A 26353-nucleotide genomic window follows, 5' to 3' on the forward strand; every position below is an offset into this window, starting at 1 on the left:
AGACAATTATTACGACCGGTCAGGCCTGACGGTCATTCACTTGAAAAGAGCTCAACACTGGTGACAGATCCGCCATGTATGGGGGAAGGGGCTTGTCCAACCTCCCTCCGCTTGCCATCTGAGTTCTTATAGGCCTTGCAGAAAGTTTGTGCGTCAGTAGGATTGTCAAAGATCCGGGAGCACCCGTTGGCGTCGACCCTCAGACGGGCCAGATATAACATTCCATATCTAAGGCCCAGGTTCCGTAGCGTCACCTTGACGCCTGAAAACTTGCAGCGAGCCTCCTGAACCATGAGGGTGAAGTCCGGGTATAGTGAGACCGTTGACCCTAGCCACATCAGCGCACCCAGTTCCCTGGCAAGCCTCAATGCAGTGTCCCTGTCCCGAAAGTTCATGACACAAGCTATTATAGGCCTGGGAGGGCAGCCGGGGTTGTGCCGAGGACCCAATGAACCATGTGCCCTCTCCACCACAAATCCGGGGTGAACTCTTCTTTTCCAAATAAATCTACCAGCAAGGATTCCACAAACGTGTCCATTCTCCCCGGGTTAGTCCACTCCGGAACTCCAATAATACAGATGTTCTTGCGGCGGCTGCGTGCTTCCAAGTCCTCATTCTTAATTGCAATGTCTTTTAGAAATTTTTCCATGCGCTCCAGCCTCTTCGTCGATTGCGCGGAGCAGTCTTCCAGATCCGAGATCCGGCCTTCTGCTGTGTCCAAACGTCTGTTGTGGATGTCTAGTTTGGCACCAAGAGTATCCAAGCGGTTCTCCAACTTGTCAAACCTGTTGTCCAAGGCCTTGAACCCGGCCCTGAGTTCTGACAGTAGATTGGGGTTGGATGTTGTCAGTTCCGGAATCGCAGTTGAAACTTGGCCACCCTCAGCCATATCAGCGCCACGATCTTGTACTCCTTCTGAGGCCACCGGGAACAAGAGCATTCTCTGCTTGGGGTCCTTCCTGCCCATAACTAAGTGACCCATGTGCGGGGAATAACGTGCCACAGACGGCTCCAGCAGTTGAAGCGCAGGGTGGGGGCGCTGCACGGCGGCGCCAAGGGGAGCTATCAGATCTGCAGCGGTGCACCAGTGCCCCGGCAGTTAGTGATGGCTGGCCCAGGCGTCATGCGGCAAGATCTGGTGGCTGTGCCACTCCGTGGTGCATGGGCAGGGGCTCGGGCAGGAGAAGCAGGCAGGCTGGTCCCCAGGTACAGTGGGCTGCTGAATTGAGGAGTGGGTAGGCCGTGATGCAAAACTAGGCTGCAGACCCAATGTAAAGTTTGTCAGGGAGGCAGTGCTGTAGAGCCGGAGGCAGGGTCGCGCTCGGTCGCACCCAAGCCGGTCATCGTACATAGAAGGGCAGTCTCGCGGTGCTCCAATTAGCTCACCTCCCCTCCGCTAGCGAGTGCGGTCGGATGGCAGCCTCCCTGGCACTCTCGAGGACCCTGTCACCTCGGAGGCCTCCGGGAGCGCCGCCGAAGGAGTTAACAGCCCCCTGCAAGAGCTGGTAACCGGGGGGGACCCGCGGCGGACGCTGTAAGTGGGAAGGCGGGAGCTGTCAACGCACTCACTGCTGTCATGGCTGCATTCAGGTAATCGGCAACTGCCCTCGGTACAGGAGACGGGCGCGCCTCAGGATCGCCAGCTCCGGAGCTTCAGGAGGCCGCGCCGGGGGCCGCTGCTGACTCCACCGCACCAAGGCCTGTAACGATGGCTAAAATAGTTGCGGGCAGTGTGTGGAGCTGAAAACAAGGCCCTTGATGCACCAGCAGATGCGGAGCTCGCGCCAGGCATTTCAGCGGCTCGATGGGCTGTTATTACCGAGACAGCCAGGATCTTGCAGGGCTACCATGCAGAGCTTCAATGCCGAGCGGCCATCTTGGTCCGCGGCTTGGCCATGCCCCGCGTAAAGACACAAGATTACAAATATGTAAGTCTCTGTGATGCTGGCGATACCGCCTATGCCTGCGTGTATTATTGTTTATAAATGCCAATAAAAATGTTTTACAAAAAAAAAAAAAAGACACAAGATTACAAAAAAAATGCAGTGTATGGTATCTTTTAAGGGATATGTTAAGATTTCTACGAGAGATTACCTTGAAACATAACTCTTCAGTGTTGTGAATCCTACCTACTGCAGTCTTACTCTCTTTAGGTTGTGCATGATACATTTCAAGATTGCTTTTACCCTACAATGAGTTTGGACACATGATTTACCCCTGTGTGGCTGTGATCAAGCATCTAAACAAAGCATGTGTCACTTTATACTGTTTTGTCCTTTATATAAGGATTAGGCAAAAATTGTAATCCCTGTTTTAAGGAAGTCCAAACTGAGAAATCATAAGGAATGCTTGATCTTCCTGCAGAAACTTTCTACCTCGGAGATCTGTTTTGCTGTACCAAATGTTATCAGAAAGGTCTTAGTACTCAGGAAAAGATATGAGTCTATTTCCCTATAATTATATTGCATAGTTGAAATAATTGATGCTGGTTATCTTTTCACTGATGTGTTTTAATATTGTCGATACATATAATATTTAGTCAAATTATAATCAAATTATTTTAAGAAAATAACTGTGCAGTATTTGAATATGTTTGTATCTGATACTGGTATTATATAGCTAAGTGCAAATAATGTTAATGCTTTATTGCAATCCAACAATACCTCTTAAATTATTGACTTTTATGGCCGTGGCCGAATAAAGCTTTTTGTGACTGACGCTATGAGAGAATAATATATACGTTGGAAGACTGATTATTCTGGTTTGATCAGACGTGGGGCAATTTTTCTGGTCTGTGGTTAGAATAGGTGCCTCAGACAGTAAGGACTGTCACACCGATTCATTTGAGGATTCTCAAAGTTACGATGGTTAAATACTGTCTTACTCGCAGTCCCCCATTCCTGTAGGATTCAACTCTCATTGTAACTCTTTCTTTGGTTTTACAGATCGGGGGGGCATCAATTTGTAAAGACAAATTTCTGACGAAGGGACCCTGTTCAATCTTTGGAAGAGAATTTGTCAGGGGGTGGGGTGTTTGCAGGTTCCCAAGGTCCGGTCTCTAGTCTCTTCTTTTTTTTGGGGGGGGGGGGGGAGGGGGGGGAGGGAGAACGGGGCAGTTGCGGGTTTAATGGGTATGTACTACCTACACAGGAGACAATAGTGTAATGTTTTCCCAACTTTCCAGATAAGTATGTTAAAGAGCTCTGTTTTGTTGTTATGTATGTTTTTTGTCTCTAGTTGTGATGTATGCTTTCATATTATTTGCCTCTGAAAACCTTTAGACGTGGATAAAATGTGTGAATCGATGCTGTTAGGGGGATTTTGCTTGAAGGGCTGGGTGTGGGGATCAGGCAATTATACGGAGATGTCAAAGGCATGACAGGATGGTCAGATTTCAGCTATTCTGTTGTTGAGCAATATGACACCAAAGTATATAAAACAAAGGCTAAAGAAGAAAAGCACAATCTGTATGACAGCAAACTTGCCGAAGAAAAAGATTGATTTTGTTGAGCAAAGACTTAACATCTCCAGCCGGTACCACACACTATGCTTCATGTGGCACTCTGCAGACAGTTCACTTAATTTGAACTGTGCATGTTGTGAGCAAAAGGCGTTTAGAGGTTTTGGGCAGAGCATGGTTCGGTCACAGTTTGATCCATTGCAAGAAACTAATTCAGACAAGAAAATGAACATTCATACAAATCTGGCAGAAGCCTGGTTAGGCATCAAATAAACTACATCTAAAGCAGATCAACATTATCTAGTGAAGAGCAAATAACTGAGAATTCCCTAAACTATACACAATTTCAAAAGAAATGACATTTCTTGTTCTCTATTGCTGAGAGGCTGCGGCAAATGGTTTAGACTAGCTATGCTAGCTTGCCAATACTCGGAGAATGGCTCAGGGAAAAGATAAATGGGCGTTCGAGAAAAACGACTACTAAGAAAAAGCAATTAGAGTACATAAATAAACACATGCCTAATAACGCCATGCTGCTGTGCCATCAGGTCAGGAGATTCAAAGCTAGCAACGTACCAGGCGTCTCTTCTAAGCAACACCAAGACAATCAGCTAATACAAATATACTTATCAATCTGCTTTTATTTTACTGCGCCCCGAGTACCAAGAAAAATTACACTTAATGACCTACTTTATCTAATCAAACAGCTCATAGGTACATTAATTAAACTGAAACAAAAACTCCCTACCAGCAGCTTAATAGCCTTTGTCAAAGTAATGCGAGTCAGCAAAAAAAGGTTTTCTCTGCAATTTCAGCTGAAGCCTTTTATAAAAGCAGCCCGGCAGCTAACAGCTTCAGCCAACGAGCTGCAGGCTGACAGACAGGCAGACCGGGAAGCTAAATTGCACGTGGACAGCATCTCTCATAAGATGATGCAACCGCTACCGTTACCGAACCCTGCCCACGTCACCTACAGCAGGGATGGCAAGAGATGAACTCGACGACGAGCAGTCAGGTTGAATCCAGATCAAATGAAAATCAGAACTTCATAAATCCATAATTGTGTAAAACCGCAGTTAAAGTAAAAGCATTATGCAAACCATGGCAAGTAAGCCGCGAGACAAAGTTTTAACGGCGTTACAGAAACAAGCATTGACAAATCCATTCATCTGCTTGCATATACTAGAGTATGCAAACACAGGCATGCACAAATGCTATGGTGGGTGTGATGGGGTAGGAAAGGCGGTGATGGTAATGGCTCGCACTTGTCCTTACAAAAAGATTTTAAAAAGCCTAACTCAGTTAAAAAACAAAAAAGACACAACATTACTTTTTGCATACAATGTATGTACGAGGTAAACTGACTTTGCCATGACTAGGTGTAATCTTCCAATATAAAATACGCCCGCACACAATGCGGTCCAAGTATTCCATTCGGGGCGGAGCAATAAACCAAAAAACCCAAAGCAGCAGGTGAGGCAGTACTTCTCTCTTAGAAGCCAATGTTCTCTCATGTTCTTTGCGTACATTTTAAATAATTATTTACAATATATCTTGCACACATTTGCGCTGTCGTGACAGACTTAAAAAGGTAGGAAAACTAAAGAGGGGCGACAATTGCTTTGTATAGGTTTCATTTTACTTGTATACCTATCTAGTTGCGTCACAGTTATACAGGAGATACAGCAGAAGCTACAAATAACCTTGTGAAGAGAATACATTCACAAACAAGTTAAGAGTGCTAAACAAACAAAGGTAAGGGAGTCATATCAGTGTGCCCAGCCAACCTAAATCTGCACTTTTCTTACTGCTAGTAGTTAAACTTTGAAAAATGTTGCATCATAAAAGCAAAGCAGTTCAACTGAAATGCTAACAAGGTGATTTTGCATTACAATATCACTTACCACCCTCTATCCTAAACACACGTTTGTTACCACCTACTGTTAAGCTCAGATTTAACACCTGAAGCAATTTACGCTCACTCCACCCTTCCCAATACTTGCGTAGGTCATGCCTGGCCAATTCCATCAGCTAAAAATTAATGTTTACGGTTTGCATGATCATTTTTTTTTTTTTACATTATGGATTTCTTGGTTTGGTGGGAAGACTGTGTGTATGGTATAGAACTATGAAAGACTTCTAGAAAAGAATGTTTTTCATGTGACTCATACGCTTGACTCAGTCAGAGTCTATCTACTTAGCAGAGTGTCATGTGTCCAGTGTTGCACCATCATTTGCTATCCCAGCCCAAAAAACAGCCCCATAACACAGTTTCGGTTTAGTGGGCTTTTACTTGCATTTAATTTATTTTGTGCAGGTATAATACAAAAAAATACTAAAGGATCTAGCAAAGGATATGTTCGTAAGTAGACACACTTTCCTCGACGAACAGAGGATTGGGATTCTTAATATTGCGGATTAGCGGGTGTGCCGAAGGTGAAGAGAGCTCGGATGGAAGGCCGCTCTTTTAGCTTTCTGCCCCTAAATTGTAGAACTCCCTGCCTCAAAGGCAATGAAAAACAGAACGGACATTTCGGAGAAAACTTAAAACCTGGCTATTTTAAAACGTTTTAAATTACCTCATTTTGTGTATTTCTGGTAGCCTAGACTTCCTAGCGTGGAGAAAATCCGTTGTTTCGAGTAACCAGGCACTTTAGAAATACTATAACAGAACAATATATATATATAAAATGGGAGCTGCTTCCATCAATGGTGGGGACTCAATAGTAAAATGTCTATTAGATCCTCCTTTGACTTCTGTATAATGGATGGAGAACAGAAGTTAACTGGTGAACTTGAGTTTCCTTTTAGTCGTCGTTGATTTAATAGTATCATCTCGGCTCTACACTTGCAGGGTGCTGGAGTTTAAATTTGCTCAGAGGCAGTTTAGTAGCCTAAACAGGGGCTGTAAGGTCTGTTAGAGCAGCAATGAGGTGACCAGTGAAGGTCCATTTTCAGACGATGCATCAACTGCAGTTAGGTATATCCCCATGACAAACATTTCCAGTAGGGAACAGTATAGCTTTTAGTTAAAGGTGAGCAGGAAGCAAGTATAGTTTGTAATTCTAATAATTTTGTTTGGAATAGGGATTGCATAAAATTGGGAATAACGCCAGGCCAACATTTCACGTGGGGTTAGAATTATACAAAACCAATCATGCATTGATAGTAATAGAAATAGTCTAAACAAGCCTTTGAGTATCCTCTAAGAAAATCCATCAACCATGGGTCCTAAAAAGCTGAAAGTGCCACTAAGTCGTCTTTCACAAATTAAGAAATTTCAGCATAATCAAGAAAACAAGGGGCGGGAGGGTTAGGAGATTTACTCTTAAAACAACTGTGACACAACTATGCCTTGCCTCATCGGCCCATAGAACCAATTTTAGAGAAAGTTTCCACCAGACACACGTAGCCCAAAAATATTCTGAAATGAAAATAAGTTCTTACTGTTAGACCTGGCATCTTTGGCTTGTGTTTCCCCTGTCTTTTTTGCTTCTGACCTCCTATTCTTAACTGTGCGCTGCATTTCGTTTTTGCTGATTTTAGAACTCTGGGCACTTGACCACTGCTGACCAGTGCAAAAGTGCAAGTACACCCTGTGTAAAATGAATCTGTTACTGGTTTATCCATAATTGGTATATCTGATTTACTAGCAAATCCCTAGTAAAGTGCACCAGGTGTGCCCAGGGCCTGTAAATCAAATGCTACTAGTGGGCCTGTAGCACTGATTGTGCAACCCACATGAATAGCCCTGCAAACAGGTCTCAGACCTGCCACTGCAGTGTCTGTGTGGGCAGTTTTAAACTGACATGTTGACCTGGCAAATGCAACGACTTACTAGGCCCAAACTTTCCCTTTTACTACTTGCAAGACATGCCTAAGATAGGCCCAAGGTAGTGCCATGGGCAGGGTGTAGTGTTTTTGAAAGGTAGGACATGTACTGGTGTGGTTTACATGTCCTGATTGTGAAATACTGCTAATTTCGTTTTTCACTTTTGCAATGACTACCTCTCCCATAGGTTGCCATTGGAGCTGCATTGTAACATCTTAAAAGTTGAACTTCCAATTGGGAAGAGATAGAGCTTTGGAGTTTGGGGTCTCCAAACTCACAATTTAAAAATGCATCTTTTAGTTAAGTTGGTTTTTAAATTGTGTTTTAAAAATGCCACCTTTAGAAAGTAAGTTAATAACAAGTTTTGAAAGCTTGTGTGTGCTGCGCACAATTCACCTGGTGCATATACACCGCTATGTAAACATAATTTCACAAATGTTTGTTTTATTCTTAGGAATTCATTTTCAATTCAAAAGGTACATATACTTCTATGCAGTTACACAAAACGTTTTCCAAAAAGACATTTTTACATCATACATCTGTTACACATAGATGTAGGTTTCAAGCAAATTTATACATGTACAAAAATATACATTGATGAGTGGTCATGCCCAATGCATTTCGGAGCCTAACGGTTCCTTCCTCAGGGGAAATTCTTCAGTTAGTAGTCTTAACTGTCAAAGACCGGCTTTCCTAATAGATAAAGACTCTCTAGGGTATATCTTATAAGCGGTCTTTAAGGTGCCCACTCTAACGTATATCTGAAATAAGGTTTCGGTGACACCTTAGAATAAAACAAACATTTGTGAAATTATGTTTACATAGCGGTGTATATACACACCAGGTGAATTGTGTGCAGCACACACAAGCTTTCAAACTTGTTATTAACTTGGTTTCCAATAGCATCAGCTGACAACTCTTGCTTGCTGCAGCACCACATTAAGCATGAATAATTTGATCAACTTTAGGAGTGCACCCCCTACTCTATAACTACTACCTTTAGAAAGTAGGAATTTTCTTGCTTTACCCTTCTGTGCCTCTCTGCATGCCTGTGGAATCCACGTCTGAGGGCGGGTGTCAGTTGGGCTGTTTGGGTATTCACTCTAGAAAGTCACACAAAGGAAGCTGGGGTGTGCCCGATATCCCATCACCAGGTTGAGAGGTCTTCCTGAGCTAGAGTGGTGGGAAGAGTTGTAAGTGACACCTAAATAGGGCTGTGCCTTCCTCACACAAAGCTGGTCTGGGGAAGGCAGGGTCTTGTGCACTACAGAGAATTGTCTTTGAATTTTGCCTACTTCAAAGGCAGAAACTGCTGTAAATACTGGAGCTGTGACACCATAACTTCAGAACACTTCTGGACAAAGGGGACATTCTGCTAAGCTGGAGAAGCTGTCAGGAGGGACTACCACTATGCTGTGTGCTGTACTGTGTTGGCCTGCTGCTTGGTGCTTCTGACTTGGGCAGTGAGAGGACCGGACTTTGCCTTCTACATCCTGCTTGCCAAGGTTCTCCAAGGGCTTGTGTGTGCTGGACTCCTGTTAAGAAGTCTCAGGGCCATCAAAGACTTCATCTGCAGCCCCTGAACTCCTCTGCTGGGAGTTCTGACCTGCCAAGTGGTGCCCATTCCAGTTCTGGGCCCTTGGAGGTGGCTTTTTCTGCAAAGACCTAGAAAATCCACGCATCTACCTCCAGCGCCTGTTTTTTTTCTGATGCAGCACCGCCATGCAGTTGAACAACCAATGCATCGCCGCTGGAAGATTACCGGAGTCCAAATCCTGAGCACCATTTCACAGATGTCAGTGGTGCCTGCTCCGACTCGGACGCAGGCCCTGCTGTGCAGCTGAAGAAACTGACACTTCACCTGCCCTGCGGCTGGGAAAAGAAAAATCAACGAGCGATTGTTTCGCTGCCACTTAGAACCAGCACATTCGGATTTGAGATGCATCGCAAGTTCTGCATCGACGTTGCCCAGCAGAAAGGAACCGAGGCCACGTTTCCGGATATCGATGCATCACCTTGCCTGACAGTAAAGGAACCAACGCATCACCTCCCCAGGGAGTCAGGAACTGATGCGTCGCTTTGCTTTTCTAGCGCCTCACGTTCTCCAAGCCTGTTTTTGATTGAGGCATCCCAGGTCCTTTGTGCTAAAGGTGAAGCATCCATAGAGTTCTATGAACTGAACTGTTTTTAACCTTTAAAAATGATCTTTTTAATTGTGTATGCTGGATTTTTGTCATTTTGGTCTGTTTTCTTCAGATAAAAATTGGTAATTTTTCTAAACTGATGTAGTGTCCATTTGTAGTGTTTTCACATTGTTACTGTGTGTGTTAGTACAAATGCTTCACATATTTAATCAATCAATCAGGGGGCTTTTAAAGCGTGCTACTCTCCCGTGAGGGGCTCAAGGCGCTGCGGGGGGTGGGGGGGGGGGGGGGGGGGGGGCGAGGGGTGCTGCTCCGGGTCAGCCGAAAAGCCAGGTCTTGAGACTCTTCCTGAAGGTGTGCAGGGTAGGGGAGCGTCTGATGTTGACTGGAAGCTCGTTCCAGGCCTTGGTCGCGACGTAGGAGAAGGCTTTTCCACCTGCTCTGGTTCTGCGTATGTGCGGGGTCTCTGCTAGGGCAAGGTTGGCGAAGCGGAGGTTTCTTTAGCGTACGCGGAAAGACTCTTTCGTTGAGGTATTTGGGTCTGATGTTGTGGAGGGATTTATAGGCCTGGGTCAGTAGCATGAAGGTTACTCTATTCTCGACGGGGAGCCAGTGGAGGTCTCACAGGTGCTGGTTCACATGCTCATGTCGCGGGGTGCAGAGGACGAGTCTGGCTGCGGTGTTGTGGATTGTCGGGTGTTTGTGTATCAGGGATTTGTTGATTCCAGAGTAGAGGGCATTACCGTAGTCCAGTCTGTTGGTTATGCGTGCGTCGGTGACGGTTTTTCTGGCTTGGGAGGGGATCCACTTGAAGGAGGACGCGGAGCGAGTTGAAGCAGGTGGATGCAACAGCGTTGATCTGGCGAATCATGGTGAGGGAGGAGTCTAGAAAGATGCAGAAGTTCTGGGCATGGTCCATCGGGGTGGGTGGGTTCCCGAGGGCGGAGGGCCACCAGGTGTTGTACCTAGCAGTGGGGGGGGGGAGGGTCTAAGGACGAGGACCTCTGTCTTCTCCGAGTTGAGCTTTAGGCAGCTGTTGCTCATCCAGGCTGCAACGTCTTTCATTCCTTCCTGAAAGCGGAGTCTGGTGTCTTCGGGGTTCTTCGCTAGGGAGAGGATGAGCTGGGTGTCATTGGCATAGGATACTATAATGAGCCCATGCTGCCAGACGATGGCGGAGAGAGGGGCCATGCAGATGTTGAAGAGTGTGGGGCTGAGTGATGATACTTGGGGTACTCCGCATTTGATCTTGGTTTGCTATTGGCTAGTGGCTCTTAGATAAGCTCGACTGCTTGTGCCAAGCTACCAAGGGAGTGAACAGGGTGTGTGACTCCCTTACCATGACTAGAATAAGAGTTCCTACCTGGACAGGGTGCAAACCTCAGCCAACTAGAGACCCCCCCCCAATCTATCAAATACAGATACAGAAACTCTGACTTGGCGATTGAATGTGAAAAGAATACACCATTAATAATCTAAATAATACCATTAGATAATTGCCTTTTTTTTTTTTTTTTTTTTTAAAGACCCCAGGTTCATAAAATAGAAATGAAAAGAGAGTGGGCAACATAGGTTTCCATTAGATTTGGTCGTGCACATCTCCTAAATATATATATATATATATATATATATATATATATATATATATATATATATATATATATATATGCTTTCCAACAACGTGGCTAAATAAGGCAACACAACTCAAACACATACCGGCTTTTTCACCAATTTACGCCTGGAAGTTTGGGATCTAGATAAACCCTTATAAAATAATCTATCCCTGAGGCTTGTCCAGAAACATAGCTAGAACACTAAGAAGCAAACTATAATAAAGAACTCTAGAGAGCAGCATCATGGAGATTGGTCCAAAGATTGACACATATTTTTCCAAAGTACCCAGTCACAAACAAATTGCCCCTTTTTGAGTAATATGGCAAAGTACTTTATATTAGTCTGAACATTCAGCAGAACCTTTCTGCCAATATGCCAACTCAACCTCCTTGCTCTTTCTCCATTTATTGGAACCCCAATTACCCCAAAGCTCTGAAGGATAGCCTCTTGGGGGTTCTTCTTATTAAGGACAATTGGATTATCCACAAAACTTACCAATTTCTTACTCACAAATCTCTTTGATAAATGCTAACACTCAACTCTTAAAGTAAGGGGGTAAATATACACAGGTAGAATAGCAATGAAAAAAGGACACCCTTGCCCCACTCCACTCCATATATTTAATCACTACCCATTTAACCCACCTCTGACTTTATCTCAGAGCGTTCAGTAAAACAAAACACAGAAAATGCATACTAGTTCAAGCACCCCAAGAGGAATAGCTGTAGCACTTGAACAGATTTTTTTTCTTCGAATTCAAGCTTATGATCAGTAGGACTCTCCTGATAAACAGCAACGTCTACGCTTTTGTGAGCGTGCATCATGGTCAGTCGTTCTCGCCCCAATATAAATAATTGTTCAACCTTATGAAGGAGACTTGTTGTAATATTTGCTAAATGAGGTAATTAAATCTTGTGGAAAAATTGACTCTCCATTTAAAAAACGTAATCAGCCCAAACATTTCCTGCTCCACTGAAGTGTGGTGTATGCTTATCTGTGCAGCAGTATTTGAATAGTTCTAGCAGCATAAGGAACATTGTTGCCAAGACCCAGTGTTCTCCGGTCTGAAATCCCTCAGTATTCATAGATTTATTGGTCACCAACTTTCCAATTAAAATTGCTACTTCTTTCATATAAATTGAGTCTTTCAAAGAGTCTTTTTGTCGCTTAGATATCTGTATAACAGGGACCACATCAGGATAATTCAGAATCTAATCTGAAGCAACCTCATTCCACGAAGCATGTAAAGCTTAATAATAGGTGCAAAAGGCCATTTCATCTATATATCCAATAATGTTACACCCCACTCTATTCTTCACCAGCCCTGAATCTCAATACTGAAGTAAACGACTCTTTCTAGGTAGCTTAAAGAAGCTCCACTACGCCGATGTATCATGAGCATCCCATATGGACTATCTGCTCTCTCACAGGACCATGCACTTCAGGACAAGCAAAAACCTTTCGATCAAGCATCCCATCTCATTTAAGCTAGTGTTTCTAGAATAAACAGCTGGAATAGGAAGTACACAACGCATTATGAAGGAGAATCTGCAGTTGCCTGAATCTGCTGCTGAATGTATACCTATTCACAATCTGATAAAAACAAATATTCCTGAAGGGCAAAATTAGTAGGGAGCAACACATCCTCCATATCACCAAACACTTCAGATTTCAGGAATAACAGCATCTCTTTAAGGCAATGTAATATTTTTGCAATAGTAAGTCTAATCCTGCCAAACATTCAAATGGACATTGAAATGTGTCCTATTGATGCTGACCAATTTCAATTTGGGTAAATCTGCTTCCAAGTTCAAGTAATGAATAGCCTTATATAAATTTTGGCCATAAACTCCCCCTGTATAGCTTAAAATTCTCCTCTAGCACAACAGCCATCCTTGCCATGCCTAGTTTCCAGTAGTCGCTATTATCAATGTACGGGCATTAAAACCATCACACCTCTTGTGCAGGCTGCACTGGAGCTTGCCACTACACTAGAAAATGCATCTCCTTTTGCATAGCCCCACTTCCCTCACTACAAAACAATTTGTTTGAATTTAATCTAATGAAATTCATTCCAAGATTTTACAGCACTTACAGTAATTGGAAAGCCAGTTAATTTTTTACCTTACGACTCTTAACCCCTTCAGCGTGGCGGGAATTCCCCCGCGGTGCTGAAGGGTTCGAGCGCGGGCGGGGCCATGACGGAACGGTTCCGTCATGAGCACAGCGCAACCGATGCTCATGACGGAACCGTTCCGTCATGGGCATGGAAGGGGTTAAACCCAACTACTCTTAAGAGTGCACCTGCCATACAGATGAACTAAAGTACTTTGAATGACTCAAATCCGAGATGTATACAAGCATTTTGCCATCTATACATTCAACCCATGTTCCAATTTTTGTTCCCCTCCCCAACCACTCTTTAACCATGGCAACTGCCTCATGCTAAAACCCTCCGTTCTACTACATACCTCCCCCTCACCCCCAGAGAAGCCACTTTCCATTATCACATATACATGTTCGTGATCAGTCGGTGCAACCGTGCTTTATTTCTTACTGCTCAAACGATGCTCCATTTATCTCATATAATCATTCTCATGGCTCATTTATCTTAAAAAAATGAAAAAAAAGTTGGGTAGCCACGAAGAATAGTTTTTCCTTCGGTCGCCTGCCCACATGACCTGTGACCTACTAGTTCATATAGGATCTAAATACTGTTGGTATAACCCATTATCTGTACTTTACATCCATTAAGGTTTATAACCTTATGGCCCGTGGTTGCCTATAAGCATTATATCTATGCATAACCTTTTTTTATTACAATAGTCTTGCTTTCTCAGGAAGCTTACTAATGTGTGTATGTATCCATGTATATAGTGTATGGGACAGACTTTGCTCTCGTTCTCACCACATCTTTCTGACACACAATGACTTACAAACTTTATGACTAACAGATTTGGTACCTTTATTTACATTCTGTTTATCATTTTCAGAAGCCCATTAATCTGCTCAGTGGCAGAGAAACATTCAGTCAGGGACTAATATGAGGGATATTCTGCTCTAAAACAGCACGCAGCACATGGGCATTTGGAGGCTCCAAGATAGGTTCACTGTTGGGATGCATCTACCAACATAATGTTTGCTATGTTCAGGCTAGTTCTTTTTATAATGCAAGTCTTTGCAAATGTCAATGATAAATCACTATAATTATGCTTCATATGTTCTGCACTAAAAGAGTGCATAAAATAAATCTTATAGATACAGAATAATGTGTCAATATGGATTAGGGGCTGAGAGAGGGGTGCCTCTTTACGAATCCTCTGCTGGGACTCTGGCATGTCTCTATACTGGCCTGTTAGTGCTTTCCACCACAGACGGGCCCATGAGATCCCAGTGCATTGTCTGCACTCCACAGGGTGCACATAATTAAAATCACAATATCTGGAAGGAAAAAACCCAGATGGGAGAAACTGTCATGCGTTTCTGGATTAGGCCGGTAAACATCCAAATAAGCATGGTTGATAATTGCAGGAAGAGGGATCAGTGAGGAAAATTAGGGACGCCCTTGTTGAGAAAGTAGTATGCTCATTTCTCAATTAGAGTCTTCCAGACCCAATAGCGGTTTCCAAAGATCAATGAGCCAGTTTTGGCAATTACACTGCAGCTCTTATAGCCCATATTCTGACAGTGGTGCCTCAAGAAGCATATGAGCACTGTGGTAGGTTATGGGATCAGTAATGGCATATGGCTATTAATGTTCCTCCGTCCAGGTACACTCAAAAACAATTAGAAGACTGGCTAGAGAATGTTATTCAACCAATAAAGCACACAGAAACAGCTAAATAACCAGTCTGTGGGAAGTTTATGCTCAGCAATAAAATGCAAAATAGTCCGGTCCCAAACGAAAAATCCAATTTGTCTAATGATAGCAGGACTGTAATGGCAGTCTGAAGGATGGAACACTGACATAAAAACCGAAAACAGCAAAGTATATAAAATCATGATTCAATAATCAGACCGGAAGATTCTACTGCGTTCGACCGTGGCACTAAGTATAGGCAACCGTAACTCTAATTTTAAGGCAACAACTCTAGTAACATTCCACACAAATAAATATTTCAGTGTCAGGAACACAGCAAACAGAAACATACAAATAGGAAAACAGGTAGAGTAACAAAAGCAGCAGAAATATTTCCAGATCTTAGAAAATTAAAAGACAAGTAACAGATCACACAATTATTTAAGTGTCACAGAAAACGCAAGGCACTGAGAGAGATACGGAGACACGTTACTACAAGGGCCTCGGCAAGTGAACATTTATGGAGGGCAAAGGCCACTTTAAAGTCCCTCCAAACAACCGTGTAAATACTGCTAGATTTTGTATCTATCTACCGAAGGCCATTCTATGCTCACAGCTTAGAAAGGGGGAGGGAGGTAGATGATCCTACAAGACTGAGACATCTTGATATAAATCTTTAGAGTGATATCTGCCTCACTGCATGTGAAATTAAACATTTAGTCAATAGTCAAAAATCAACTGAAGAATTGCAATTGGATTTGCTGTAAGGTGGTAGTACTGGCTACGCATCTTCATGCCGACATAAGTCAATATGTGAGAAATGAGACAGTGTAAACAAGCAAACTTTGGAAATAATTGAGAGCTGGTAGCACAAGACGCAGCCCTCTTCATACCTGTGTTTCAAAGGTCTTGATGGATCTCAACACCGAGCAGCGTAATTTTAGCTTCAGCTTTTTGTTTGATTAGGCAAAGCATATATATTTACACATGGCTTTATGTGTTGTGACATTAACGTTATGCAGTGCACCCGATTAGATACAGAAGGTGCATTTATGGTTTAATCGAATTTTACACAAGTGTGCATATTAACGTTTTCCTTGTAGTAACATTGAATTGCAGTTCTCATATATATCTGCATTTGTGTGGTTTGAATAATCTTGAAAATTCTTATGTGTTCAGGTACTCATTTGAATAATACTCTGCATTTATTTTACAACTGAAAATGTATCCATTTGAATAGTACTCTGCATCTATATTATAACTGTTCTTCTCTCCTCTAAGGTGCAGTTGTGTGATCTTCTCTCCTCTAAGGTGCAGTTGTGTGATCTTATCAATAAAAAAGGCACACTGTGCAAGAGTGATAGTGAGGCTCAAAAGGAGTATCTTTCAGCAAGGAAAAGAAGCCTTAACGAATAAGGGAAGGCAACTGTTTTTACGGAATTGGGAGACAGGAAGAATCCAAGAACGTTCTGATGTGTGGACCAAAGGAAAGGAGTTTCAAGTGTAGGTGCCATGTTTTACTGTTTGAAGGTGGAAAATAATGAGACACGTGACATGGGATTCTCGAAGGTTCTTTTGTGGGTATAACTGATGATTATCCTCATGATTAACATGCAAGTCAAATGCAAAATCGTATATGGATCATCAGATGCTCTTTTTAATACTGTGCATTGCAATCACCAAATTTCTTGCATGTTTCATGTTGCTGAAGCTAAACTTTATTCGTTGTTTTGGCCTGTCTGTAGTAATTCTGAATTGTTACAATATATTCCTGAGACAAGAGTATGTCAGTCTGGCTTTTAATTTGTAATAAAACCCTACCTAAAATCCCATCTATAGACTTTGGGTTTCACTGTGTGGCGAGATGGGTTACACAGTAACTGTTAAATTGTAATTGATCCCACCTCCTTTTATTCCTCAGGTACCTAGCAAGTTTCATTGAAAGGAGCAAGGGAAAAGGAGTCAAATATAGTGCATAAGAAACACCAAAAGCTCTGCATACTAGGAGATATTAAAAAAAACATTTAATGTGAACCCAAATGGAGAATGCTGAACTAAGCCAGCAAAAAGAAATAGCGTAGCTATCAGCCAAATCCTGTTTGATATAAACATGCACTAATTAACCTAATATTCCAGACTTTTAGAGATATTTATGTGCAAAAGGCATGGTTAAATGTTGTATCCAGGAATCAAATATTGGAACTAACAAGTATTTTACCTAAAGGTGAACCCTCTTCTGACATGGGGTGAGAGGGGGCGGAGGGGGGTGAGACAGACACAGGTGACGACAGGACGTGTTGCCTACTCCATCTAAATACAATAAGAAAGTATCTGCACACTGACTGTTGATCCAACAAATATTAACGAAAATGGTGGTTCGGGAACTCCATTAGTCAAACCACATGCAATATAACCTTTTCTCCTCCTGTAGTACTAGATCTTGTACTGAAGAAGAAAAATCAAACCGTGTGTGACATTTAAAGTTAATACAGCAAAAACACCGAGGCGTGATTTGCTGTAAATCAAGTATTCGCCTTAATTAATGCCTTCCTACTCATTTCTTAAGTTATGCCTGAGATATACTAGGAGACATGGCGGATTTTACCTCAGACGCGCTTGTGTTTAAAACAAAAATGTCTGAGACTAATGGACCAGTAATACAAACATATTTCAAGGATATGGGGATGGAATTCGAATTGAAAATGTCCAGTTCTAATCTTTAAAGTAAAGACCATCGTAGAAAAAACGTTGGCAACATTATAGCAAGGCACCATACTTAATAGGTTGACTATTCCGACAAAGAAGATGTGTCAAAGAGCTTGGTAAACGTGGAAAGCAACTTTTAGCATAGTTTAAATGTATATTCCTATTAATGGGTTAAGGTGTTGGGGTTGTCTACGGCCTAGAATAACTTAAGGTATGTCTCGGACAGTTTCAAACAATGTGACCCTACATAGTGGACCACATGTGCATGCACACTGAGTTTGAAGGGAGCCACAAACTTCCTTAAGGAACAGCCTCCATGATGAAGCATTACTTATAGAAATAAGTTTGACGTACACAGGATCTAAAAGTAAAACAACGAAGGCAATTTGACACACAATTACCTGGTGTTTGTCAGATTAAAACTGAATGATGATGATAAAAGGCGATTCACACTGAATCTTGTTCATTTGGGTGGCTGGCATGCCACTTGTAATCCTATGTGGAGGACATGACAGCATTAAAAAATTATCTGACAGGCAGACAGATTATGATAGACTGTGCAATTTAGTTAGTTCTGAGGAAGTGTGTGGTAGAAGAAGAAAGCATGAGAGCAGCACAAGTTGGATCTCAGAGCCAGATGGATTGCTGGATGGGCCTGCAGAAGTGGGGTCTCGCAAGATGTCATCCCGGAGTGGTAATAAATGAACACCTGTGTACAGAGATGTAATCCTCATCCTCCCCAAGTTACGGGAGCTGTTCATGTGTTTGGGTCACGAACAGGAAAAAAAAAAGGCACTGGCAAAGCCAATAGGTCTAGCTTTTGGGACATATTGGCTTTGCCAATTCCTTTTGGCTATGCTGTGCCAAAAGGAGGTGAAGGCTTGATAACATGACTGCTACTGGAGGCTTTGTCATTTTGTAGGCGGACACACACATGCGTAATGACACATGTGTTCATTCCAATGCAGGTGCCATTTTTTTTTAAATGTATCAATCTGAGATATATTTATATACACTCATACACACACATGCACACGACGGTGGGGGGCATAACAAAAATAAAGAGTGAGGGTGCAGCACACGAATGAGAGGAAGCAAACTAGGGGGAAGAAGCACACAAGGGAGACAGCAACACAGTGGAGAAGGGAGAAACACAAGGGAGAGAGCTGGAAAACACATGTACCCTCGTGTACTGTCTAACCAAAAAGAAAAAGTAGATCTCTAAAAGTGGAAGGACAATAATCAGTAAATCAAGAGGATGGTAAAGAGGCTATGCTCCGGGAGAGGAACAAACAGAAGAGCGAACAATATGGACAATAAAAGCCATCAAAAAACAAGCAAGAAATGAGAGTAACAATAAAGCCATACAATAATGAGTGGGTTTCAAGCCCAAGTAAATTCCTGATAAGCCTACAATAGGTCTTTCACAGCCAGACATCTTGTGCTGCAAGACCCCAAAAGGACAAGGAATGATGCAATAAAAAAGCTGCTAACAGGGCTTAGGTCATAATGAGGCCTCTCTTGGAGTGGAAAGAAAAAAATCCTATACTCACCTCCTTTTTTTCAGTAAAAGGGGGTGGACAAAAGAGGTCTAATGAAGAGTAGGGCAGAAGTGTTGCTATACTGGAATTTAGAAGTGTTTCTGGGTTCTGGGCTGGAATAGTAGAAGCCATCACTACTTACAATAGTGTAACACCTCCGACCTCTTAGAGTAGGGTGATGTTTAAAACAATTGTTGTATTTTAATGGTGTACAAGATATTTATTCACAAGCAAGTTCGAAAAGCACTGCTGAAATACAATCAAAGATATGGCATAATAATCAAATTAATGCCCCAAGCTTTTTTTGCTTTGATATACAAGACAGCAAGAAGAGTCACTTGAAAAAGCAAAGATACAGACAGGGCTGGGGGATTTCATAGATATGAATAGCTTTTTAGAAAGAAAAGTTAACTATGGCGCATTATGGCTACTACTCTGGAAGAAAAAGGGATGTGTCATTAGCTTCGAACAAGACTGGACTTACCAAGAATAAGCTAGAGAAAGGCAGCGTTTACCAAATGCCGGAGAATGAATGCGGCGAGAGAAAAGAAAAACCTTGAAGGCCACAGAAGTCTGTAGGAGATGTAACCTCATTTCATATGTAAAAGCAATCGAAACAAACGCATGTGAGATTAAACAAAACTCTTATTTTCTTATATTGTCTTTAAAGGTGAAATGACCCTGAGCTTGGGTGAATCATTTTTTGGCAAACCCAGGTCAACTGAGCTATATTTTTGTTGCCATCATCAAGGAATGCATACTTCACATTCTACCTAAAGTGCAGAATATACAGTTATTTTTCCTCCACATTAGCTCACCAGATGGGTCAAGGATCACCACTTATTTCCTTGTACAGCAAACCCAGCAGATCAAATCTAAATGATAAAAAAACTGCAGGTCCTCAGAAGTCCACATGGGAGAGTGGGATTCAGGAACTCACAATCAAACATTCATTATAAAGAAAAAAAATCCTATTTTGACAGTAAATACATGGAATATTAAATAAACATGTTGATACAGCAGTTGATGAGAATAACTCCTAAGACGCTGAGACTGTCTCAAACTGGAATATTAAAGAGGATGCAAATATTAGAGCCTTTCCATTTCAATACTTCTTTTAAGCTGCAGGAAGTAAAAATACATTTTTTAAAAGTCTGTTTTTCTTGAAATAGCTCATTTCCCTACCATTCCAGAGATAAAGCCCATTGCTATGAATTTTAGGGATAGGATAGAATCATACAAGTGTCAAAGTAGAAAATGCTTTGATATTTTCGATTTCTACACAAATCGGTCAGTCATGCCCCTAGTAGTCTGAGGTACCAGTCTATAAGTTAAATACAGAAAATTGACACATCAGAGAGAAGAAAATCAAAGGGCTTATTTTGTTGCAAGGAATCAACCCCATTAAAAATTAGTTTTAAAGTTGTGTTTAAGAGAAACAAGCAGAAACAAAACAAATGTGAATGTTGTGGTATTGGCTGAAACTGTGTGTCATTTTATACTGCAGAGCATTTAACAATGTACCATTTGAATAAGTATACATGTTGTAAATATCACGGATAAGCAGGCGGGACTGAGAAGTTTTATAAAGTGATTGGATATTTAATAGTCAAAACGAGCAGACAAAGAAGTAAATATGCGCTTTCCAACCCATAAGAAAAAGAAAGAATAATGTAGGTTTCCAATTTCACAGAATGGAAAAGAATCACAAAGTGAAACAAACATTAGAAAATGCAATAGGTTTCGTCTATGCGATTAAATTTTTTTTTCTGGCTTGGTGAGCAGCTGTGCACTATAAGTTAAAGAAACTCCAGAAAAGTGTTATGACTTATTTACTGAGAAAGGCAATATATTGTGCAGTAACGAGTGGTAATATAAAGGGCTCTTGTACCTTCCGTGATGCTGGCGCTATATAAACTGACCCTAAAATTAAATTGTGAAAAGCAGGTTTAAATGCAAAAGGCAATTTGTTACCTGTGTGCTTGTATGAAGTAACTAGTGGTAATATAAAGCGCTCCTGTAGCTTCAGTGATGTTGGCGCTATATAAAAGTGCCCTAAAAATTAATTAAATAAAAAAGTTACATAGCAGCGCTGTAACATGTTTTTCATTTAATTATTTTCAATTCCAACATGGAATATGGGACCTTGTGTGGTATGGAGAACAACTATGTCACACACTTCGGGTTTTGGGGCATATTCAATGTCAAGGCAAACTCAACAGAAGTGGTTTCCGTGGCTAGCATGAGGGAAGACTCAGGAAGAAGGAGCTTTTCTTCATGTGTGCTTCTTACATTTCAGGGAGGGTACGAGGTGCCTCGGAGTGGGAGACTGAGTTGGGGGGGGGGGGGGGGGGGGGGGGGGAGGGAGTATTGCCTTGCTTTTTCTTGTGATGGAGCTGGTCACTGGCAGAATAGGGCGCCTCCTTCCTCTCAACAACCTTTGGCACTAGTCAGGAGTAGGTTGGGTGCAGGAGAAGTCAGCAGATGGGTCGGATCAGTAATGTTGGTGCACACACAGGAGAAGACTAGGCTCCATTTCCTATTCCAACCATGAATCACCAGAGCGAACTGAGATTTGGTTTCTTGATCCACATGCAGGAAGGGAGCCTTGCACAAACCTTTTCTCTCTCTGTAACATGCATACAGCACCACACACTCAGAAAGAAAAGGTGGTCCATTCTACAGAGTTTTGCCTTCCTCTGCCCATAAGGAGAGCGAGATTCGATCAGACGACACAACTGAGTATGTGGAACTGGGCAGGACGCTGTCTGCTGTGTTCACCATCTGGATGAGGGGGTTAAGGTACCGACCCCTTCAGTTGCCTGTACAAACTGAATTACCCTTATGATGTCAGGAGTAGAAATAAATACATGGGGCAGCTGCATTTGTGGGCATTTATATAGCTTTGATTCTTTGTTGTTTGGGTGTGGCATGGATAGGTTAGTGTTTTATAAATGGACTGAGGTGTATGATAATGTGAGGATAGGAATGTGTTGTTGATGTGGCAAATTATGTCTTTGGTCATTTGCATGTGCTTAAGAGCGCATGGAAATGTGTTCAGTTTGGTTAAACTGATTTACAAATATATTTGGACAGTTGCATTGTTGGGTAAGTGATGTCAAGAGTCCCATGAAAGTTGATAATGTGGATTATCTTGACTGTTGGATGAACGTGAAATGATCTGTCTAAATTGTTCTGTCTGATATGTGTGTGGTATTGCTTGGTGGTGTGTGCTGTTGTGGACCTGGTGATCGCGGACCATATGGCTGATCCGAGCTGTAACTGATGTACGTGACGAGTTCTCTTAGGCTGTCCTGTAGAAACAATGTAACCTGTGCAAACACTGAAAGCTTTAAAAGGCATAGTTCACATAACAACCATTTAGTAAAAATAACATATATAGTAGGAGATTACTAGTCCTTTCACATGACTTAAAGCGCAAATGGGATGAGGTTTAAGATTGGTGTGCCATTGGTGTGTTTACAAACAAACTTCAAGGAATGGTTCATGTAGTGAATTACTCGTTCTAAACAAGTATTTGCTATGTCTACTTAGATTCGAGGTACAGGAAGTTACTCAGTTCCCAAGAAGGCATTTGGTATTTGTGAGGTCTGTGCAGATGTAATTTGGAAGGGATGTACACAGTTACTCATTACTTTAAAAGTGTGATAATCCCCTTAACAGAACGCTTAGAGGCTGAGGCCCCGATTTTAGAGCTAAAACTGCGATACTATTATTGCGCAGCACCGCAATTCGGGTATTACTTCCCAATTAAAAAAAAAAATCTAACTCAATATTGCATTACATACATTATCAATCAAGCAAGTATTAGTTACAGAAAATACACTCATCTGTTATAAAATATCCCTCGTTAGCCTTTTTATATCGCCTTTTTCCACCCTTTACCATCTCATTTAATAATACATACTTATCAACAATCCAGATTTAGACTAAAATCGACAGTCTCCAAAATAAAAAATACTGTTATTTTAACCTTTTCACAATTAGAACTTCCTCTATTCCATGCAAATTAGTGGGCATATTAATTCACCATGATTGCATCACTCTAAATCGCAACCCGTTTTTTTCTCAAATGTTAACATGTATGCTCACGTGGCTGATGAGAAACTACATAGTACAAACGTATGAAGCTGAGCTAGGTCAGTAGAATGCATCACCCAGCAAGCAGGTGACCGTATACATGTTGGTGATTCACAAGGACGGTAACCGCTCAAAAGAGGTTTTACATAAATTATGAAAAGTACAATATGCTCGCACATTAAAATCGATTGTAGACCTAAAGCTCTGCAAACTTCACTTTAATGTATGAATGAACGGGGGATTCGCAACCTGCCACGTCCCACTGGCAAATACATGCCTTCAGTTCCCCCGCATGCCGTTGCTCAAAATGCCTGTATATCTTTCCCTTTTCCGCCCAGAAGGCTGTGAAACCCTGCCACTATGTTCTACTAAAACCGCTCTCCTGTTCCAATATTGCCATTTCATCTCCAAATTTCCAGCCCTCCCAAGCTAGGGCCTTACCTCCCTTCTCCAGACAGACCGTCCTCCTCACTCCACTGTAATCAAACCAACTCAAACGTGTAAAGGTTCTTGTTCAGAAAGCTGGTTCAACGCGGATTGACAGCCGGAGGGCGGTCCTAGGAGGGGCTGTGAGGTGGACACTCCCACAGTAAACACTGTGATTGGCTACAGAGATTGGACCTCTTCGAAGTACGAACCACCCATCACCTAAGAAACCGCTTCAGCATTTGCACCGGAAGTAACCGCCACGATGCTCCGGAACAAGCTTTAGTTGCCTGAGGGCCGGGGGTCCAGACTACGTGTGCATTGTGTGAATCGTTCATCTGCCTATGGAGAACGGAGGAGCTACAGCCAGACTGACGCTGGAAGCCTAGAAAGGGAGTTCGGTGTTCCGGAAAAAAGACTACAGTAGTTCCGCAAGGGTAACGTCAAGACACGGGAACACAGCAGGGGCTGGCGAATATCTGCAGCAATTTCCGTGCCTCCGCCCATAGATTTATGGGACGCATAAAATAGATTTATGGGACGCATAAAAGTACAGACACTTCCGAGTGTTATAGGAACACGTGGGCGATTTCACGGTTAGCCCACTGGCACCAGTTTATGAGCTGCTAGAAGGTGGTTTTGTCGATGCCTGGGGAGCTTTGTAGGCTTGGGGACTACCCCCACCCCTTGTGCAGCTTCTGATCTGTCAGACAAGTATACGTTGTCAAGCACCGTCCATCAAGAGTACACCAGCCAGGGAATTTCAAATCGGCGAGCGGTTTGAAAAGCCAAGAGGTAGCAAGTAGGGTGACCACCTGACATAGCGGCAACTTCTGGACAGTGACTTAAATTCGGGACAAAAGTTCAATTTTATGGACACATCTGAGGAGGTCACGGAATATTTTTCAAGAAACTAAATAGATGATCATCTCAAGCCAAAATGATATATATTCCTATATCAGTATAATACATGTCAGTATTGTATAAACAAACATATCTAACTGGGCTTATTTAAAAATGAAGAAAACTAGCAAACGTGCTCATTAAGCAAAGTTTGACTGCCGACATAATGGGCAGTTGTCACAGGAGTCTGCCCCATTATCATGAATGTCAGTAGCATAAGCCGTATTCTATTGCTGAACAAGGAATCCTTGGCAAGTAGCACTATTCGATTGAATTTTTGACTTCTGTAGTGTACTTTTTATCAGAATTGGCAGAGTAAGGAAGTTCTTTGTTCCACTGCGAAAATAAATATAAATCTACACATTAATGTTTAATATCATTCTGGATGTGCAGTTGCTACATTTACCATGCTTCTCTGGCTGGCACCCCCTCTCTCATTCATTGGTGTATGCTCTGGGTAAACACAAGGAGATAATGGACGGAGCGCAGAAACTTTTCAGACACTCTTCCCCCCAGTCAGAGATCTGGGTTGAATATATCATCGTTCTTTAGCTCACTTCGCCACCCCAGTTCAGACCCAGCCATATGCAAATCAGTCTTGACCATGTTGGTTATGGGAACAGTCCAGCCCGAACTGCCAAGCCAGGTCTTCCTTGGACCGGAAACAAGCATCCTGGGACCGGTTTCGGGGTAATACCCTTCATCAGAAAGGTTAGCTTGATTCCAGTGGCAAAGTATTGGGTATGCCCAAGTATGGGCATACCCTGCCAACTTAGGGTGAACAAAGCAAACACAAGATGATAATGGACGGAGTGCTGAAACTTTTCAGACACTCACCCCCAGTCCAAGATCTGGGTTGAATAAATCATCATTCTGTAGCTCACTTTGCCACCCCATTTCAGACCCAGCCATATGCAAATCAGTCTTGACCCTGTTCCTTATGGGAGGGTGGCAGTAGGCTCTCTTCCTCCCCTCTAGGTCTATTTCTTTGGCACATAGGCTCCATATCCTTGAGTGGCAACTTTACTATATGTTTCAGTTCTTCTCTCTCCCACATGCGACTTACCCTCTTTGTGCCCGCCCCTCTTCCCCCCAAGATACGCTGCTTCCACCAATGTCACTGTTTGTGCACTGTGCATTTATGCTTACTACATATGTATTTTAGATCCTCCCCTGTTGGACACAGTGTCACTGCTCTCAGAGATGTCTCGCATGGTAGCGGAGATCTTGATTTAATCGAAGGATGCTATAACAATCAACTTAATGAAAACATCAGGTGTCAGAAGCCCTACAAATGCAAACTTTTACTGGCATAGTGATAGAAAGTTTAGAAAAAGTTACCCCAGTCTAGTGATATGTTTGTTAACAGAAGGAGGTGATGTAGAAGAAGACAAGGATAGTGAGATTTAGTATTAGGCATTGAGGAAGAGGCGTGTATGCTATTTTTATCCACCAAATATTTCAATTCGAAGAGTTGCACTGTGTTACAAAAACAGTCAAAAGAAGATTGCAAAAATACACTTCGACCTGAAAGATCTAATGTGAAGTGCTCAAGGATATGAAGGCATCACCATCATTCTGCTGGTTCAGTGCAGTGCTAACTTATTCTAGGGGTGGGCCAGTGAACCAAATGGACAGGAGAATACACAAGAAAAGATAGTTCTATTTCAGTGGCAATTGTGTTCATATTTGTTGCACAGTCTGAAAATTTTTTTTTTTTTCCCTATTTATTAGATCGATGTTCGCAACCCTAAATGTCAGTGGTTCTGTTTGACAACAAGCATTGGCCATGCTAAATGTCCTGGCTTATGAAAGTACCTTTTGTGT

At 42.3% G+C, this 26353-nt stretch overlaps 1 protein-coding gene across 2 annotated transcripts in view; it reads right to left on the reverse strand.

Moving 5' to 3' along the window:
- The window catches only part of LOC146867553 (delta-1-pyrroline-5-carboxylate synthase), a 384344-nt gene extending 360208 nt beyond the window's left edge, over positions 1 to 24136 (reverse strand). Inside the window, exon 1 of one of the 2 annotated variants that reach the window (XM_085606275.1) lies at positions 23639 to 24136. The gene's annotated coding sequence lies outside the window, so the exon portion shown is untranslated. The remainder of the gene's footprint in view (positions 1 to 23638) is intronic. The other variant, XM_085606272.1, reaches the window with a different exon arrangement.
- Between the last annotated feature and the right edge of the window lie 2217 nt (positions 24137 to 26353).

Source organism: Triturus cristatus, chromosome 1_2 (assembly GCF_964204655.1).
Source record: "Triturus cristatus chromosome 1_2, aTriCri1.1, whole genome shotgun sequence".
Lineage (NCBI taxonomy): Eukaryota > Metazoa > Chordata > Amphibia > Caudata > Salamandridae > Triturus > Triturus cristatus.